The following is a 17,713-nucleotide window of genomic DNA, read 5'->3' on the forward strand; positions in this document are numbered from 1 at the left end:
CATGTAAGGGTGGTGGGAGGCAGTGACAGATCGTCAAGCAGCAGATTTTCATAAGGAGCATGCAACCTGGATTCCTCGCATGCGCAGTTCACAATAGGGTTCGCGCTCATCTACTGCTGCTGCTGATTTGACAGGGGGCAGAGCTCAGGAGGTAATGGTGAACAATGGGGAGTGGCTGTAAATACAAATGAAGCTTCACTCACCTGCCCCTTACCTCCTGCTGTGCAGCCCAGTTCCTAATAGGCCACAGACCAGTATAGGTTCATGGCCCTGGTGGTTGGGGACCCCTGGTTTGATGAATGCATATATATACATAGAGAGTACTAACATAACTACTGTTAGCAGTAACACTTGCAGTTCAATGCAGTCTGATAAAGAGAAGTCTGAAGCTTGAACTGACTTTTCAAGCATGAATGACATTTATAGAAAGTGAGGTAAGAGTATTCCAGGAAAGAAGACCCTAGACAAAGCCTCAGAGGTGGCAACATTTTGGGTCATTGAAGAGTTGGCTGAACAGGGATGGAAGCTTCATTCTGAGGTATACTGAGAGATGGGACTCACTAGAAAAAGGCATAAAAAGATTTAGATTTTAATCCCTACGCAGTGAAAAGACTTTGGAGGTTTTTGAGCAAGGGAGTGATTTGGTGAAAACTAACCTTTAAAAGATCTTCTTGGATCACCATGTAGAATAAGCAGAAAGGTTAAAGGCCTATCAGAGAAGCCACCACCGAGGCCAGCTCTGGGCCACATACTCCAAAGTCAGATCAGTTAAATGGACTGATCTGAGCCAGGGAGAATATTGTAGTGGCTTCTCCAGTCATTGAAATATGAGCTAACAAGCATCTGACTGATTATCAGTGAGAAGAGAGAGAGCAGACCAGTAGATATGACATTGTAAAAAAAAGAGTCAGCAGAATTTCTTAACTAACAACACCTCTGATTTATCTAGTTATCTCATTAATGGAGGCAAACGTGAGTTTCATCTATGAGCCCAGGAGCTCAGGTAGCCTGGTATCTGCAGGGTTCTTTACATGTGAGAGACCGAAGATATCTCAATTGACCCCGTCTCTCTGGCTTCCCTGGTCCTTTCCTGAGAGAGTAGACTCTATTATCTATATACTTCACCTCTATACAGCTTGGATCAAATGAATAAAAATACACAAAAAGCTAATATCCTTACTCTGTAGTATCTGGTAACCTCTTAAATATGATAAAGCAAGACAGGTAGAGAAATCCGTACACTGTAAATCTAGTGCTATCCTTTTGGGCTTAAACTCAATTAGACTTGCTTAATTTTTATAAGTGAGCAATCAGTCATAATGAATCTGCAGCACCATGAGGTAGCTACATTAACCCTGTTCTGTTACTAATTGCTCTGAAGACATCTGGGCCATGTCAGAGGGAATTAATAAACTAAGAATTCTAGAACTGTAAATTGAGACTCATGAGTTTTAGTCTGTCCTCAGTGTCTGCTGCTCTGTTGACATGTTTGAAAGGAAACACAGGACAATTGAAAGACACCAAGCGTGACTAATGGGGAGTGACAGTGGCTAATGGTCTGGTAGAATGCTGGAGGAAATGCGAGCCTGAACTGGAACTGTTTCCAAGTTCACGGCCAGGGAAACTGATGCAGAAATACCTCTACTGTGGCATTTGCTTCCACTTTATCAGGAAAACGTAATTAATTTGGAGAGTACTTGTCTTACAAATTTGTTCTGTTCATCAGCCAGGCAGAGAGAAGTTCTCTCACTCTCCCTGTCTTGCTTCGTTTCTTGTTAACATCTCCTTCCATCTCACCTCCTCCAACATCAGCCATGCAACAGCATGTGATGTGGGGCCAGGAGTTGTTGGGCATCCATTTCCTTTGTTTCCAGAAGTACAGTGTTCGACAGAGCTTGTCGTGTAATGAATGTGATCTGAAGTGAAATGCATCCTTCTTGGAATCCTTGCAGTGATGGATGACCCCAAAAGGGTGAGGAAGGCAAAAGCCACTGTCTCCTACCTCTCTAAGTCATCATCGATCACTTATCCGTGGCATCCTGGCTTCAGAAGTCAGATGTTCAATGCCGCATGAATAACCTATGCCTTCTGCATAAGGTACCTGTGGCAGGTGCCCCAGCATGCTAGTTGAATGAAGGATAAATCAATTCAGTTGGACTTCACAGTCAGATGTTCACATTTGGGTAATAATAATGGCAGTTAGCCTTTTCTGAGAACTTTACCACATACTCTTTGATACTGTTATCATTATTACCTCTTTTCGCAGATGAATGTGAAATTTGGAGAAATTAAAGGACTTGGTCATAGTTACTTAGCTAGTAAGTGACAGATAAGCATGAACCTATTTTGTTTGACTCCAGAATCCTCATTTATAACCATTTGTTTATACTGTCTCCACCAAGATTCCCTTTCCCCGCCCCCCTCCCCCTTTTTTTTTTCTTTTCTGTTTTTGAGACAGAGTCTCACTGTGTCTTCCAGTCTGGAGTGCAGTAGCACAATTACAGCTCACTGCACCCTCCGCCTCCCAGGCACAAGTGATCCTCCCACCTCAGCCTCCTGAGTAGCTAGAACTACAGGCACATGCCACCACGCCTGGCTAATTTTTGTATTTTTTGTAGAGAAGGAATTTCACCAAGTTGCCCAGGCTGGTCTGGAACTCCTGGGCTCAAGTGATCTGCCCACCTCTGCCTCCCAAAGTGCTAGGATTACAAGAATGAGCCACTTTACGCAGCCTATTCCCGAATCTTAAAAAACCATCAGCTTTCTTTGTGTTTTAGCTTTGTATGTTTTAATCTGCTTAAGAAGTTAGAAGATCTGCTCCTTTGTTTTTATAAGTTGTATTATTCTGCTTGGGCTGCCGCAACAAAAGAATGTAGATTGGGTAGTTTACACAGCAGAAATGTATTTTTCTTAGTTCTGGAGGCTGGAAAGTCCAAGATCAAAGTCCGTAGGGTTCGGTTTCTAGTGACATCTCTTTTGCTGTCTGCAGACAGCTGCCTTCTCGCTATGTTCTCACATAACAGGAGAGAGAAAGAGATCTCTGATATCTCTTCTACTTCTTCTTCTTTTTTTTTTTTTTTTTTTTAACAGTTTCTGCTCACCCAGGCTGGAGTGCAGTGGCATGATCTCGGCTGACTGCAACCTCCGCCTCCTGGGTTCAAGCGATTCTCCTGCCTCAGCCTCCCGAGTAGCTGGGATTACAGGCTTGTGCCACCACACTCAGCTAATTTTCGTATCTTTTTTTAAAAGAGGTGGGATTTCACCATGTTGGCCAGGCTGGTCTTGAACTCCTGGCCTGAAGTGTTCTGCCTGCCGCAGCCTCCCAAAATGCTGGGATTACAGGCTTGAGCCACCGAGCCCGGCCTGACGTCTCTTCTTATAAGGACATTAATCTTATCATATTAGGGTTCCATCTTCATGACCTCATTTCACCTTGATGACTTCCTTACTCCAAATACAGTCACATTGAGGGTGAGGGCTTCAACAGATGAATTTAGGGGGTGGGGGTACACAACAGCATGACTCAAGGACAAAAATTATCTAGTTCTTCAAAAATTAGTGGTACACTCAAGGCACTTGGTTATAAAGAGGAGGATCTGAGTTCAGTTGGGTCAGGTTTCAAAGAACAGACCCAAAGGAGACAGTTTGTGTAAGAGTCAGGAGGCAGGGCAAACCAGGTGGGAAGCATCTGACCACGTTAGAGATTACTGACACTTCAGCAAAGAAAGGAAACTGAGGCTTATCCTTAAAAACAAGTGATAATACACACCTACCCAGGACTTGCACAGTGGTTAGAATTCAAAACACAAGGAAACTTAATAAATTCTCAGAGCTTAGTTGTCTGCTCATTTCAATGTTACCAAAGTATTTGCTACCACAACTTTGCCTGACAAATGGTGTCCATGCCCTGTATCATTTTCAGCCCCAGCATGTGTACCTGTGTAATGAGGATCCTGTCTCCACGCTTGACTAATATTCCTGGTTATAGCCGTCTCTCTGGTTTTGTGGGCATTTTCACTGTTCTACAGTCACATGCTGCTGCGTAATTTCACTATGTGTCTCTGTTTTTCTCTGATGCTCTCTCACCCCCATTGATCCCCACATTCCCCACCTTCCACGTCCTCCTCTCCAACCCTCCAGAACCACCTGGCTACTTCTGCCTCTGCCTCTGCCTTCCTTCCCAGTAATCCCAGCGCAATGAAACCAAAGATTAGACCACTGTGAACTTGGACTTTATGCCTTTAAATGGAAAAAAATGAAGTTTGCATAGAAGTCTCAGAGGTTTAAAGTTTACACTCTCTTGGTAACTGATACGTTGAAGGTGTTCTGTGTTCTTTATGAGATGGTCAGTCAAGTGCAGCCATAAGGTTTATTATAATCACAGGCCCTAGAGACGGGAGAAACAGCTCACCACACAGGGTGCATGGGGAAGCCTCAGGGTGGTCAGGAGGCAGAAAGCAAGGAGAGGGAAAGCTGAGGCCAGAGCCATTATTGGGGTTTCTGCAGAAAGGCAAAGCAGGGCAGACTGAACACTTTAGGAATGGCCAGTTTGCATAATGTCTGCAGGCTCTAAGCTATACTAGTTGCCAGGTACCTGGCCATGGGATGATTAAGGCAGAGGAATAGTGCATCCTGGGGTGGACAGTCCTGATAGAGGAAGTCTGGCTCTGGACTGGTTCATTTGCATATCAAAGGGCTGCTCCTGGCTTAGCCCTTGCTAACTCTGAGAATTGGCCAGCCCCAGGAGGGACAGTCTCCCCAGCCAGAAAGGTTTTTAAGATGTCAAAACTCATACAAAAAATAAAAAATGGAAACAACACAGAAAGAATGGGGGAGTTAGCTGCATTTACTTTTTATGCTCACTTTTCTACCCATTTCTCCATGTTTTTCCAGTCTTGTTTCTATTCTCAAAATGCAGAAGTTTTTTTCTGTAGTGCATACAAGGACTATCTGTTGATTAAAACACTTTTTAAAGGATGCTTTCTGCTCTGATTTCTATAACCTGGGCAAAGATCGTAGCAAAATACCTGTCTTTTTTTCTTTTTTTTTTTTTTAGCACTGTTAGGTTGGAGATTTAATTCACTCGGCGCTTGTGTTTTCAGTGCCTGCTATGCGCAGGGTGCTCTGCCAGCCCTTATACAATGTACAAAAATGGTCAAGGCCATCAGCGGGAGGAGCTGCAGGCTGTGATAACCTACAGAAAGTGTTTAATAGGAGGAGATGTAAACATAGCTCTAAAGAAATTCAAGTATAAGAGGTCAAATCCTTTGGGAGGAATGAAGAAAAAGCATTACTGAGGAGGATTTATTTAAGACAAGCCTTAAAGATTAGTAGGATTTTGACAGGTAGGATTGGAGGAGGAGGTTGTTTTTAAACAAGACACAAAGGACACACAGGGACATGGGTACAAGGCTCATTATGTTCAAGAAATAGCAAAGAGTCCAGTCAGCAGGGATGTAGGATTCTTGTGGTGTAGTAAGGAAAACTGGGGCTGAAAAGTGGATAGTGGTGAAACTGTGGAGAGTCGTGAATGCCACGAGGAAGGATATAACTTTGTAGGAGGAAGTGAGCATCTTCTGTGCACTTTTTAGCAGCAATTGCTTGATTTCAGCCAAGCATGTCTCCTCAATGTTCCTGTGAATAAGATGGACAGTAATGCTGTCGGATGGATTTATAACTGGATATATAAATTAACTGGGGCATATCCAACATCAACATGAAATTGCAAAGGGCACCAAGCTTCATTCCTCTTGGATTTTTTCTAAACATCCCAGGGGTCAGTTTCATGAGGGCAGGGATTTAATCTGATGTGTTCCCTGCTGAGTCCTTAGCTAATGCAGGGAGAGAAGCCGTGCTGCTGAAGGAGGAGTTTGATGGTCTTTTGCCTGCATCTTCATAGCAGAATACTTGCATTTTAGGGTAGTTAGCAAAATGTTCTCCGGTTCTAAGTTCTGCCGTAAATGAAACCTATTCCCCTGTGTTCTGTAGTGTTTGAAGGAAAAGTGATAACCTAGATGTAAAAGCAACCCCTTCTAAGAGTAGCAGTTAGAACATGACAGTCACCCATATTGGTCAAACTCATGGTCCAGCCCTAGGTCTCAGGCCATGCACTAAGAATTTTGAAAGGAAACAGGGATGCTCTTACACACACCAACTACAGACAGACCAGCCATTAACATCATTATAAATGCAAAACATACGAGTGTGACCTCCAGCAGTGAACAGATATCATCCTGCATCCAAGAGATGCAAGGTAAGAGATGAGCTGCAGCCATCCTTGTTTTTCCTTTAAAGTATTTATGGATCTAGCTTGAACTTACACCGTCACCATGAATATTCTACTTCTTAATAGCTCTGTATATATATATGGTTCGGGGGAGTGTATGTTGAGATGCAGTCTCACTATGTTGTCCAGCTTGGAGTGCAGTGGCACAATCATAGCTCACTGCATCCTCAAATTCCTGGCTCAAGTGACCACCACACCTCAGCCTCCCAAGTAGCTGGGACTATAGGCATGCACCACTACTCCCAGCTAAGTTTTAAAACATTTTTTAGAGGCAAGGTCTCGCCATGTTGCCCAGGCTGATCTCCAACTCCTGGGCCCAAGCAATCTTCCTGCCTCAGCCTCCCAAGTAACTGGGACTACAGGTGAGATCTGCCACACCCAGCTCAGTATTTTCTTTTATATGATCTCAGTTTACTTTCAAACTTCATATATGTATCTCCTGTTTTGCCTGTTTTGAGAGCAGATGAATGTGTCGATGCTCACCCTGATGACGTGGTGACTTTGATTCGATTCCCTGTCCTCTTGGATGAATGAATGCTCCTTTCATGTCTCCGTCTCTGCACGTCTCACCCTCCTTTATGCCTGTCCTGCAGAAGGCCCAGGTTCAACAGCACAGTGATCAATTGAAGGGCACTCTTCTCTTCCGGTCTCCCTAGGAGCAGCAGCACCAGTTCATGGCTGCAGACATAAACAATATGATGTGCTTTTATATAGGTGATTTATTATTTCTCACAAAATACTTACGGATCCTCTCAACAGGTGTTTGTTCCATGATTAGAAGGACATCTACCATTTTGACTCTTTGAGAGCAGTTCCCTGGGCTGGGTGCAGTGGCTCACACCGGTAATCCAGCACTTTGGAAGGCCGAGGTGGGCGGATCACAAGGTCCAGAGATCGAGACCTTCCTGGCCAGCGTAGTGAAACCCCATCTCTACTAAAAATACAAAAATTAGCTGGGCATGGTGGCGCATGCCTGTAGTCCCAGCTACTCAGGAGGCTGAGGCAGGAGAATTGCTTGGACCCAGGAGGTGTAGGTTGCAGTGAGCCGAGATCACACCACTGCACTCCAGCCTGGTGACAGAGCGAGACTCGATCTCAAAAAAAAAAAAAAAGAAAAAGAAAAAGGAAAAGAGAGCAGTTCCCTGGCAATTAATAATGTGTAATTTTATTGAAGAAAAAGTGAGTCTCATCTCTAGTCCTTCGCTCCTCATGGCCATCTTCCCAGGGTACGTTTAATGCATTGTGTATTTCAAAATTGCTAAGACAGAAGATTTTAAATGTTTTCACTGCCAAAATGTGGTAAGTGTGTAAGGTGATGGATTTGTTAATTAGCCTGATTTAATCGTCCCACATTACAAATATGTATCAAAATGTCATCCCATGAATATCTACAATTATTATTTGTCTAGTAAAAGTGTTTTTTAAAAAATTAATGTTTCTTTGTGGAAAGTGGCTCTGAAACTAAGTCAGCTGAGGGTGCCAGGGTTGTGTATGTTATCATGGCCCTTGAGGTCATGATTCCAGATCTGAGGGGGGCGGTCCTCACAAAGACCAGGCGTCTGCTGCGGTTTTCACGTGCTGACCTGGCTTGGAAGGGAAAGCCAGGTTTGGGACATTTCACAAAAGTAACATTTTTTCATTACTCTTGTTTCCCTCGACATCATCCCTCTCACCACAAGGGGTCAGCCAGCACATTTTGCCTTTGACCAAGGCAAAACGCCAGGCAACGTGATCATCCCTAGGCAGGCCTGGTGTTCTGAAGGAACTGATGGAGCTCCTATTGAGCCCTTTTTTGCAGCCAAGGGGAATCTGATTTAGTAGATTAGTGATGCTGGACTCTCATTTCTGTTCCAAATATACTGCCCACAGGCCCTTTATATCTTCAGGTGCAGTACCTATATCTAAGGTTAAGTAATTAAAGGAGAGAAGTAATTCCAGCTCACTGCAATCAGTTGGCAAATGACTGAGAAAATCTTGCAACACATTTATTCATTAGGCTGTAAGTGCTGTGCTCATTGACAAGTAACTGTCGATACAGCAGCAGTTACAAATGGGCCTCTACAGCAGGTGCTGATTAAAAAGTTCATTTGTGGCTGGGCGTGGTGGCTCACGCCTGTAATCCCAGCGCTTCGGGAGGCTGAAATGAGCGGATCACCTGAGGTCAGGAGTTGGCGACCAGCCTTGTCAACATAGTGAAACCCCATCTCTACTGAAATACAAAAATTAGCTGGGCGTGGTGGCAAGCACCTGTAATCCCAGCTACTCAGGAGGCTGAAGCATGGAAATTGCTTGAACCCGGAAGGCAGAGGTTGCAGTGAGCCGAGATCGCACCACTGCACTCCAGCCTGGACAACAGACAGAGACACCGTCTCAATTAAAAAAAAAAAAAAAAAAGTTCATTTGTGGTGGTGAGAAGAGAGGCTAGAGGTGTATTTATTTAGCCCACACTTATTCCATGTGTAGGCTACAGCCAAACGGCACGAGGACCGACTTTAGAAGTCATCTTTGCTTTTTCTTTCCTTGTCTGAAGTCATAAGCCAGGGCTGTGTCATGTTTGGAAATACAGCCCTCTTGGGTTTTATGCTTCTGTGACATTCACGGTTTGGGTTTATTTTCCTTGTTCTCTGCAACTGGTCGTTTTTGCTTCTTCCACTCCATCAACAGAGACGGTTTTATGAATACACTGCATCTCAATCAGTCTGGCTGCAGAAACAAGTCAGCAAGCAGAGAGCTCTGTGTGTGTCCTAGCAGGAGCAGCCACCATCATCATTAGAAAGGCAAGAGGTAGCGCGTGTACTCCAACAATTAATAAATATCATGCATCGGATAGATGCAAAACCATTTATTCAGTGAGGTGCTATCAAGGGAAAAGAGGCATTTTTATCCCAGGATATTTAGCGGTAAAGAGACTAAATCCCAGGAAGGTTAGATGTCTTCCTCAGGTAGTTAAAAGCAAAGCATGCAGGTTTTCAGACTCCTAGGTCATCCACTAGTTTTTATTTCTTTTTTTTTGAGACAGAGTCTCACTCTATTGCCCAGGGTGGAGTGCAGTGGTACAATCTCGGCTCACTACAACCTCTGCTTCCTGGGTTCAAGCGATTCTCCTGCCTCAGCCTCCCAAGTAGCTGGGACTACAGGCATGCGCCACTGCGCTCAGCTAATTTTTGTACTTTTTTTAGAGACAGGGTTTCACCATTTTGGTCAGGCTGGTCTCGAACTCCTGACCTCGTGATCTGCCCACCTCGGCCTCCCAAAGTACTGGAATTACAGGCTTGACCCACTGCACCCAGCCCCATTCACTAGTTTTCAATACTGATGTAGTGCAGTGTGCATCAGAACAATACACTGAAATCTAGAAACCTCTCCTGGAGTGTTTTGTGGTGGTGTTTTGTTGCAAGCATGGAGAACCGCCATGGTAGTCCTTTGCAAGCCTCTCTGCTCTACCATTGATTCACTTTCCAATCACCTCTGCTTTTTTCCGCTGCCTACTTATGATACTACCACCACATATTAAACACTCTGTTGTTTTTTTGGCTTCTACCTTCCCACCCCAGGCTGGAAAGCATCAGGATAGGTGGATTTTCAGAAGTGTGGTGAAAGCCCTCTTAGCAACACTGCAGCTATATAAGGTACTTTGCAATTTACAAAGCATGTTCACGTGATCCTGTCTGACCCTCCAAGCAACCTATGGCAGAGGTGGGGAATGTATTATGATGTTTGTCTCAGAATCAAGACTACATTTGTTGAACTCCTGTGATGCATCAAGGAGTGTACCGGGGGTATTTTATTCTCAGGCCTTCTGCTAAGCTATATGGAGACATTGTAAAATTAGAAAAAGTGCCCTGTAGCGGATGCCACTTCCTCTAGAGTGACTCAGCCCCGTGCCAGGGCAGGCCTCAAGCTAGATTTCAACCCTAAGTTCCCCTCAGCACCTTACATGGAGCGTGTAGTTATGAATCTATTTACTTCTCCTTACAGATCTATACTGTGGACAATACTCCCTTTCTACAGATGAGAAAACCGAGGCTCAGGAAAGCTAAATGTCTTAGGAAGAGTAACAAAGTTTCTTGGTCTTGGAGCTGTACTTAAACCCCAGCTCTTCTGAGTTCTAAGCCAGTGGTGGTTTCACCAGGACATTCTGCCCTCGGTCCACAGCAGAAGCCTCTGCACCTCCCTCCCAGCCCTCCCAGAGCAGTGCTGGGATGAATCTCCTCCTCCAGAAGGCTCTAAGCATTTGTCATTTTGCCTATGGAGGGAGTAGCCTCTTCAGAAAGGAATGCCTCTTTCAGGGGTGCTCCTCAGACTTGATAGATCAACGTCCCCTGGGGATCTTGTCAGAGGGTCTGGGCTGGGCCTTTCTGATCAGCATTTCTGATAAGGTCCCAGGTCATTTGGCTCCTGCTAGTCCATGGACCACACTTTGACTAGCAGACCCTTAATATAGCAGAAACCAGTCACTAATTTCCACCTTTTCCCATTGCCCTGAAGACATGATGAAAAGATAAGTGTTTATTAGGCATCTGCTATGCACTAGGCTCCGTCCATTCTAACAGGTAAAATGGGAGGAAACAGCCACACTCAGTGAAATTTAATAATTACTACATCACACATACCTCTTGCAAGGCAAAATCAGCAACAAGTTAAGAAAAATGAAAGGGATTGAATTGACTCAAGAGGCAATGCTGTGACACAGGGAAGCATGAGGCCTTGGGCGTCCTGTGAGCAGGCGCCTCAGCCAGCCTCGGGAGGACGGGCTTCCTGAAGGAGGCAATTAATAATGAGGATGGTGATAGCATCAAGAATTATGGTTACTCTCTGTGGAATAGCTGGAGTGTCTAGAGTGTCAGATGCTGTGCCACACAGTTTATGTACTTTATTTAATTTTACAATTGTCCTGTAACACAGGGGTGTCCAACCTTTTGGCTTCCCTGGGCCACACTGGAAGAAGAATTTCTTGGGCTACACATAAAATACAAACATGAACGATACCTGATGAGCAAAAAGAAAGAAATAAAAAAAGGAAAGAAAAGTAAAAAGATTCACGCATAAATCTCATCATGTTTTAAGAAAGTTTACACATTTGTGTCGGGCCACATTCCAGGCCGCCCTGGGTTGCATGCATGCTGCCAGTTGGACAACCTTGCCATAACGCATTATTTCACAGATTAGAAAACTGAACATCAAAAAGATTAAGCAATTTGCTGAAGCCAACAGAACTGAATCGGTGCATGATTTTATAGTGTATCTTATACTTTTTAGCCCAACAAATTTTGGTAACAATGTTATGCCTCTGTGCCCAATGAGAACTTGCAGCACCAAGTGTCATTTCCATCCAGGTAGATCAGAGTGATCTGGGAGTTTGTTTATAAAGCAGATTCCTGGGCACCACTGTAGACTTATTGAATCTGAACTCTGAAGGTGAGGCCCAGGAATCTGCCTCTCCCAAGCTTCCCTAATGAGACTGATGAAACGCTACTTTAAGAAGTTGGCTGCTGGGAGCAGTGGCTCACGCCTGTAATCCCACCACTTTGGGAGGCCAAGGCGGGTAGATCATGAGGTCAGGAGTTCGAGACCAGCCAGGCCAACATGGTGAAACCTCATCTCTACTAAAAATACAAAAAATTAACCAGGCATGGTGGTGTGCGCCTATAATCCCAGCTACTCGGGAGGCTGAAGCAGAATTGCTTGAACCCGGGAGGTGGAGGTTGCAATGAGCCAAGATCACACCACTGCACTCCAGCCTGGGTGATAAAGCGAGATTTGATCTCAAAAAAAAAAAAAAAAAAAAAAAATTGACATCCTGAAAAGTGGGTGCCATGCAGTAGAATCCTGATTTACCCAATTCCCTTTGTCATCCTCATTATAAAAATGTAATAGCCTCACTAAACAGAAATGAGTACTAGGGATATATTTCTTGGTTTGTTTAGTAAATGTACAGAGTGCACACAGGGTAAATAAAACATCAGAAAGAAGGCAGAAGAACCTAAATGCATTGAATCAATATGTAGGAAAAGCTAATCACTTGATGAAGTACTTATTGCTTGACACAAAATTTTGAAGAAAGGCTCTTTATGCAAACTTGTCTAAAACATCCTTAAAGTTTAGACAAGATATAGATAGAAATAGAATAAAAGATTTTCTTTCTATAGATAGAAATAAAATAGAAAAATTCGCCCACAAGGATTTTAGACATCTTATCATTTACAAAAGGCTCAATGACAAATGATTTTTATAAAACTCGATTGGAAGTGCCATTAGACAAATTGGTTTAAGAAGTATCCTTTAACTGCACATTCTAAATCTGGACAAGATAATCATTAGGTGAATAGATTTTAGGCAAATTGGCTTTTAGTAAATTGGTTTAGGGAAAATTGGTCTTTTACTTTGTACATGTTGGGGGCATAGAAATAGAGTCTGGAAATTATCCCAGTGACCCCCCAGGATGGACATTGGTCCAGATGCTGGATGGAACTGATGCATCCTGACCTCGAGTGCTGCAGTATCCCTGCCTCAGGCAGCACCATACTCCAAGCAGTTTAGCTCCCTGAGCCAATGATTCTCAGCTCCTTGTATATGCTGAGCATTTGGGGAGCATCTTTCTTTTTCTTTTTTTCTTTCTCTTTTTTTGAGACAGAGTCTCACTCTGTCGCCCAGGCTGGAGTGCAGTGGCGCAATCTCGGCTCACTGCAACCTCCACCTCCCAAGTTCAAGCGATTCTCCTGCCTCAGCCTCCCGAGTAGCTGGGATTACAGTCGTGCACCACCACACCCAGCTAATTTTTGTATTTTTAGTAGAGACAGGGTCAAAGTGCTGGGATTACAGGCATGTGGCACTGCGCCTGGCCAGGAAGCATCTTAAATCCAAATGTCTGGTCCAAAGATTCTGGTTCAGTAGGTGCAAAGTAAAGCCCAGGAACATGAAGTTGCATCAGGCAAATATTACAGGTGTTCCAAGGGTTCTGCTCTAAGAAATAGTGCCCTTTTCTTCAGAGAAAAGGGCAAAAGTAAGAGGCCAAGAGTTATTTTTGACTGTGGCTTTTTAGAAATGCAATGCTGGGCCAGGTGGCCAGGACAGGGTGGCCATCCACTTTGGGAGGATGAGGTGGGTGGATCACCTGAGGTCAGGAGTTTGAGAGCAGCCTGGCCAACATGGTGAAGCCCCATCTCTACTAAAAATAAAAAAATAAATTAAAAAAATAAAAAATCGGCCAGGTGTGGTGGTGGGCACCTGTAGTCCCAGCTAATCAGAGGCTGAGGCAGGAAAATCACTTGAACAACCCAGGAAGGGGAGGTTGCAGTGGACCGAGGTTGCACCATTGCACTCTTGCCTGGGCAACAAGAGTGAAACTCTGTCTCAAACGAAAAAAAGAAAAGAAAGAAAGAAATTCACTGCTGGACCCAACCTAGAATCCCTAAGAAGAAGAATGAGCGTCCGTGTGATTCTGATGCACCCCCCAGCCCTGGGCCTGGGGACCTCAAGGCAGTGAGCACATTCTATCACTGCCCAGTCTCAGAGTCCTGCTGCAGCGCGTGTACAAGGAGCCATCCGGGAGCTAGTTGGGAAGACAAGGCTGACCCCAATGGAGCCAGCAGTAACCAGCACAAAACAGAGCCAAATTCCCTGGCGTTGCCGACCACCTGGGTTGTAGGAGTTAAGGGAGGAGAGGCTGCCAGAGGAAAGTGGGTCTTCGTTTGCCGCTTGAAGGGCAAATGCAGTTTTTATAATCAAGGAACAGGAAGGCATTTCAGGAGGTGAGTACAGTGAAGGCCCTGAAGAGAGAAGGAGCATGTTTGTCGGGAAACCCAGAGGCCAGAGTGGACGAGAGAGATGTAAGTGGGAGACTTGTGGTAGAGCTCAGACAGAGTCACACTTGGACCTGCAACATGGACTGAGCCTGGAGCCATCATGGAACTCACGCATGCCCAGCAGATACTGTAGGGAGATAGATATCTGGTACAGAGTGGGGACAGATCAGAGGGCTTTGTCCCCAGTGGGGATAAAGAGACCACATTATCCACACAATAAGAGAAGATGAGTGTCCTAGGCTGGTGTAGTGGTCAAGAAGCTGGAGAATACAGAAGTTTGAGTGGGAAAGGAAGATAAAAGCTTAGATGGAAGTTCAGAATGACATAATACGCAGCTGGTTCCAAATCGTGCCACTAGTTATGTTATGGGGAATGACTTGGTGTTAAGATGTTGTAAAAATATGCAAATAGGCATTGCCGCTCTAACAAAGACATGAGCTGCCCAGCCTCTCCTCAGTTATCCACAATGTTGGGGAAAGGTAGGGACTGCATGGCTAATTCACAGAAAGCAGGGAATTCCACCTGATTTTAGCCTTTTCCTCACTTTCGTTAATTTTATGAAATCCACTAAGCCAAAAATGATTTTAAATGATTCACTTTTATTCTCTGCCTTTCTTCAATTCATAGCCATGTGCATCAAAACAACCAGAAAGGAGATGTAGCAGGAAAGAAGGAGGGGGGTTCCCCACGGCCGCAGCATGCCTTTCCTGGAACAATAAGAATAACCATCTCCACTAACTTGGTCCAGTTGGCCTTTTTCCCTTGCCTGTTTTCATAGAATTGCTGGGGCTCACTTGGCCAATTTTCTAGTGATTGTACCAAGTAGGTTTTGCTATGGAAGTAGTCACAAGAAGTGGTGGAATGTTATAAGAAGCTATTGATTAACGAGATGGGCAGAACTCAATATAATCACTGCCCCTTCCTAGGCAGAGAATTCCTCTCTGCCCTCCTGGTTCTTTCTCCTGACCAAGCAAATGAGCACCTACCTGCCTTAGAGAACCAGAGTTTTCAAATGAAGGACTATGGGTTAAGGGTCCTGGAGCAAAATCCTTAACACTTCAGGACATATTGCATTTGCTAGGTTTGCACTGCAGCTTCTTCTTCTTTTTTTTTTTCTTGAGGCAGAGTTTCCCTAACCCAGGCTGGAGTGCAATGGTACAATCTTGGCTCACTGCAAAGTCCACCTCCCGGGTGTAAGTGATTCTCCTGACTCAGCCTCCCAAGTAGCTGGGATTACAGGCGCCTGCCACCACGCCTGGCTAGTTTTGCATTTTTAGTAGAGATGGGGTTTCACCATGTTGGTCAGGCTGGTCTCGAACTCCTGACCTCAAGTAATCCACCCACCCCGGCCTCCCGAAGTGCTGGGATTACAGGCGTGGGCCACCGTGTCCACCTGCACTGAACCTTCTAAGAGCCATGTAAGTGGACCCTTCAGTAAGAGGAACTGGACAATGGTGTTGAGTTTTTCTGTGTCTCAGCACTTTGGAACTAGCTAGCACTGCCTGTTAAGTTCCTGAATGTGGTGACTTTGCACCATGTGCATGAGGGGTCACAATGAACAGGATAAGCCCTTGGGAATGAACATGCGGAAGGCTTCTGGTTATGATTGGTTTGTGTTCTGGTGTTGGGGAGCAATCTTATCAGGCCCCCTGAAATGATTTTTCACATAAATTTTCTATGTCTTAGCTGTAGGATCGGAAGTTTAGTGTCCATACACCACAACTGCATGATCCTAAAATTATAATCCATTTCAGGCTCACATGTCCCTCCTAGAGTATCTATTTCTGGGGAAGGTGTGAATTCATCCCACAGCAGAGCATCATAACTTTGGCTCATTCTGTAAACACGATTTGCATCTCTTGTGATGTGAGCTGGGCACTGAAAAAGATGCTGAGGTTTCAGATACAATAATAAATCACACACCGTCACTGTTCTCCGGGTGGGGAGACAGTTATGTAAACAGGAAATGCAGCATAGTGTCTTCAGAGACCCTGTTTCGTCATCTGCAAACATGAGATAATAATGGCATCTACCTCAGAATTGTTGTAAGGATTCAACTGGTTGGAATACAAAGAGCCCTTAGAACAGTATCTGGCACGTAGTAAGCATGATAGAAGTCTTGATTATCATGACTGTCGTCATTCCTGCTATCATCATTAACACAATTAACGCGGACATAATGTGCATCCACGTTCCCACTCTCTTTCCACAGAGTGGGAAGAAAGATGATCAAGGAAGGCTTTTCAGGGGGGATTATTTGTGAGTTGGATCTTGAAGGGTGACTAGTAATTGACCAAGAAGGCAAACGGAGGAGAATATTCCAAACTGAGGGAAAGTGACATGCAAAGGCCTAGGTTTATGGAAATATCAGGCAGTTTAGGAAACTCAACAGTTCGGGAGTGAGGGTGGATGATATGGGTAATGGTGAGAAAAGTGGGCTGGGACTAAAGAGGAGGTGGGGAAGCCATGAGTGCTTCTCCTCAGTTCCTTAGTGACAGGGAGAGGCATCTGTGGAGGGTGAGGATCCTGGAGGAAGCTGGGGAAGACTGCAGCAGCTCTTGGGAGAATGGCCAAGGCCACCTGGTCAACTTTGTTGAGGGTGGAGACCCTGAATCCATGGGCCACCAAATAAGTAGAATCCACAGGAGAAGAGTGATCTGGGCCATAGGAGAGAGTCTGCTCTGGCTTTTCAGGTGCCATGGGTAAGGTTATTTCCAACTGAGGGAACCAGAGCAAACTTCATAGAGGTACAATGTGGACATGAAGAGATGAACCAAGCAGCAGCCAGCTCATGGAAGGCCTTGAATGATGTATCAGGAAGGTTTAGTCCGTGGATTGGTTTTAAACTGAGGAGCAACGTGATCAGATTTGTGCTCTAGGAATGTCATTTTGGCAGGACTGTGAGTTAGGCTGGAGGAAGTCCACGTTTAAGGCAGATAGATCATTAGATCCTCTGAGATGGAGAGTCAGAACTGTGTGGTGCTCCCCAGCAGGGGGTGCCAGTGCAGCACTGAGACTCCCCACTCCTCCCTGCTGTGCTTTTCCACATCATGCTTCTCCCAGGCAAGCCTGCAATCCACAGGGTTCAACCAGGTTCCCCTCCAGTGCTAGGTGATTTCCAGAAATGTGGGGTACAGTGGCAGACTACATCTTCCCAAAAATACCCTGGGGTCTAGTCTGACCCTGAGCCCCTCAAATGTGAAGGATCTCTAGGAAGCTCAATGGCATTGTCATGGAACCCAGCAGTTGGTCCTAGAGTCCAGCAGACTAGAGTTCCCTGTGGGAGCCTCCTTACTGTTTCAGCAGCCCACACTTGACTGGGCCCACCTATCCAGCAGTCACTCTCACTCCTGCCCCAGTCGTGCACCCAAGCCAGGATCTGCAAAAACTAATCTTTACAAAGCATCCTCTCAAGGCAGGATGGTCATCCCTTGGTGACAGAAGAGGGAATTAAGGTTGGCAGCAGTAAAGGCACTTGCAGAGTGACATGGTGTTGGTGGACTTGACCCTAGGGCTGGCTTTAAATCTCATCCCTGTTGGGAAGTTCCAGCTTTGAAAGGATCTGTTCACATCATACTGGCAAAATTGTAGACATATCTTGTAGACTGGCATGTCTCGGTCT

At 45.0% G+C, this 17,713-nt stretch overlaps 1 protein-coding gene and 1 long non-coding RNA gene across 16 annotated transcripts in view; one reads left to right on the forward strand and one right to left on the reverse strand.

Moving 5' to 3' along the window:
* LOC117086739 overlaps window positions 1-7,214 on the reverse strand; it is a 117,981-nt gene extending 110,767 nt beyond the window's left edge. The window contains exon 1 of the long non-coding RNA XR_004438556.1: window positions 6,770-7,214. This is a non-coding gene — a long non-coding RNA (uncharacterized LOC117086739). The remainder of the gene's footprint in view (window positions 1-6,769) is intronic.
* The window catches only part of PHACTR1 (phosphatase and actin regulator 1), a 596,190-nt gene that overhangs the window by 493,999 nt on the left and 84,478 nt on the right, over window positions 1-17,713 (forward strand). The gene's annotated exons all lie outside the window — the stretch shown is intronic.

This window comes from Trachypithecus francoisi, unplaced genomic scaffold, assembly GCF_009764315.1.
Source record: "Trachypithecus francoisi isolate TF-2019V2 unplaced genomic scaffold, Tfra_2.0 Lachesis_group10, whole genome shotgun sequence".
Classification (NCBI taxonomy): domain Eukaryota; kingdom Metazoa; phylum Chordata; class Mammalia; order Primates; family Cercopithecidae; genus Trachypithecus; species Trachypithecus francoisi.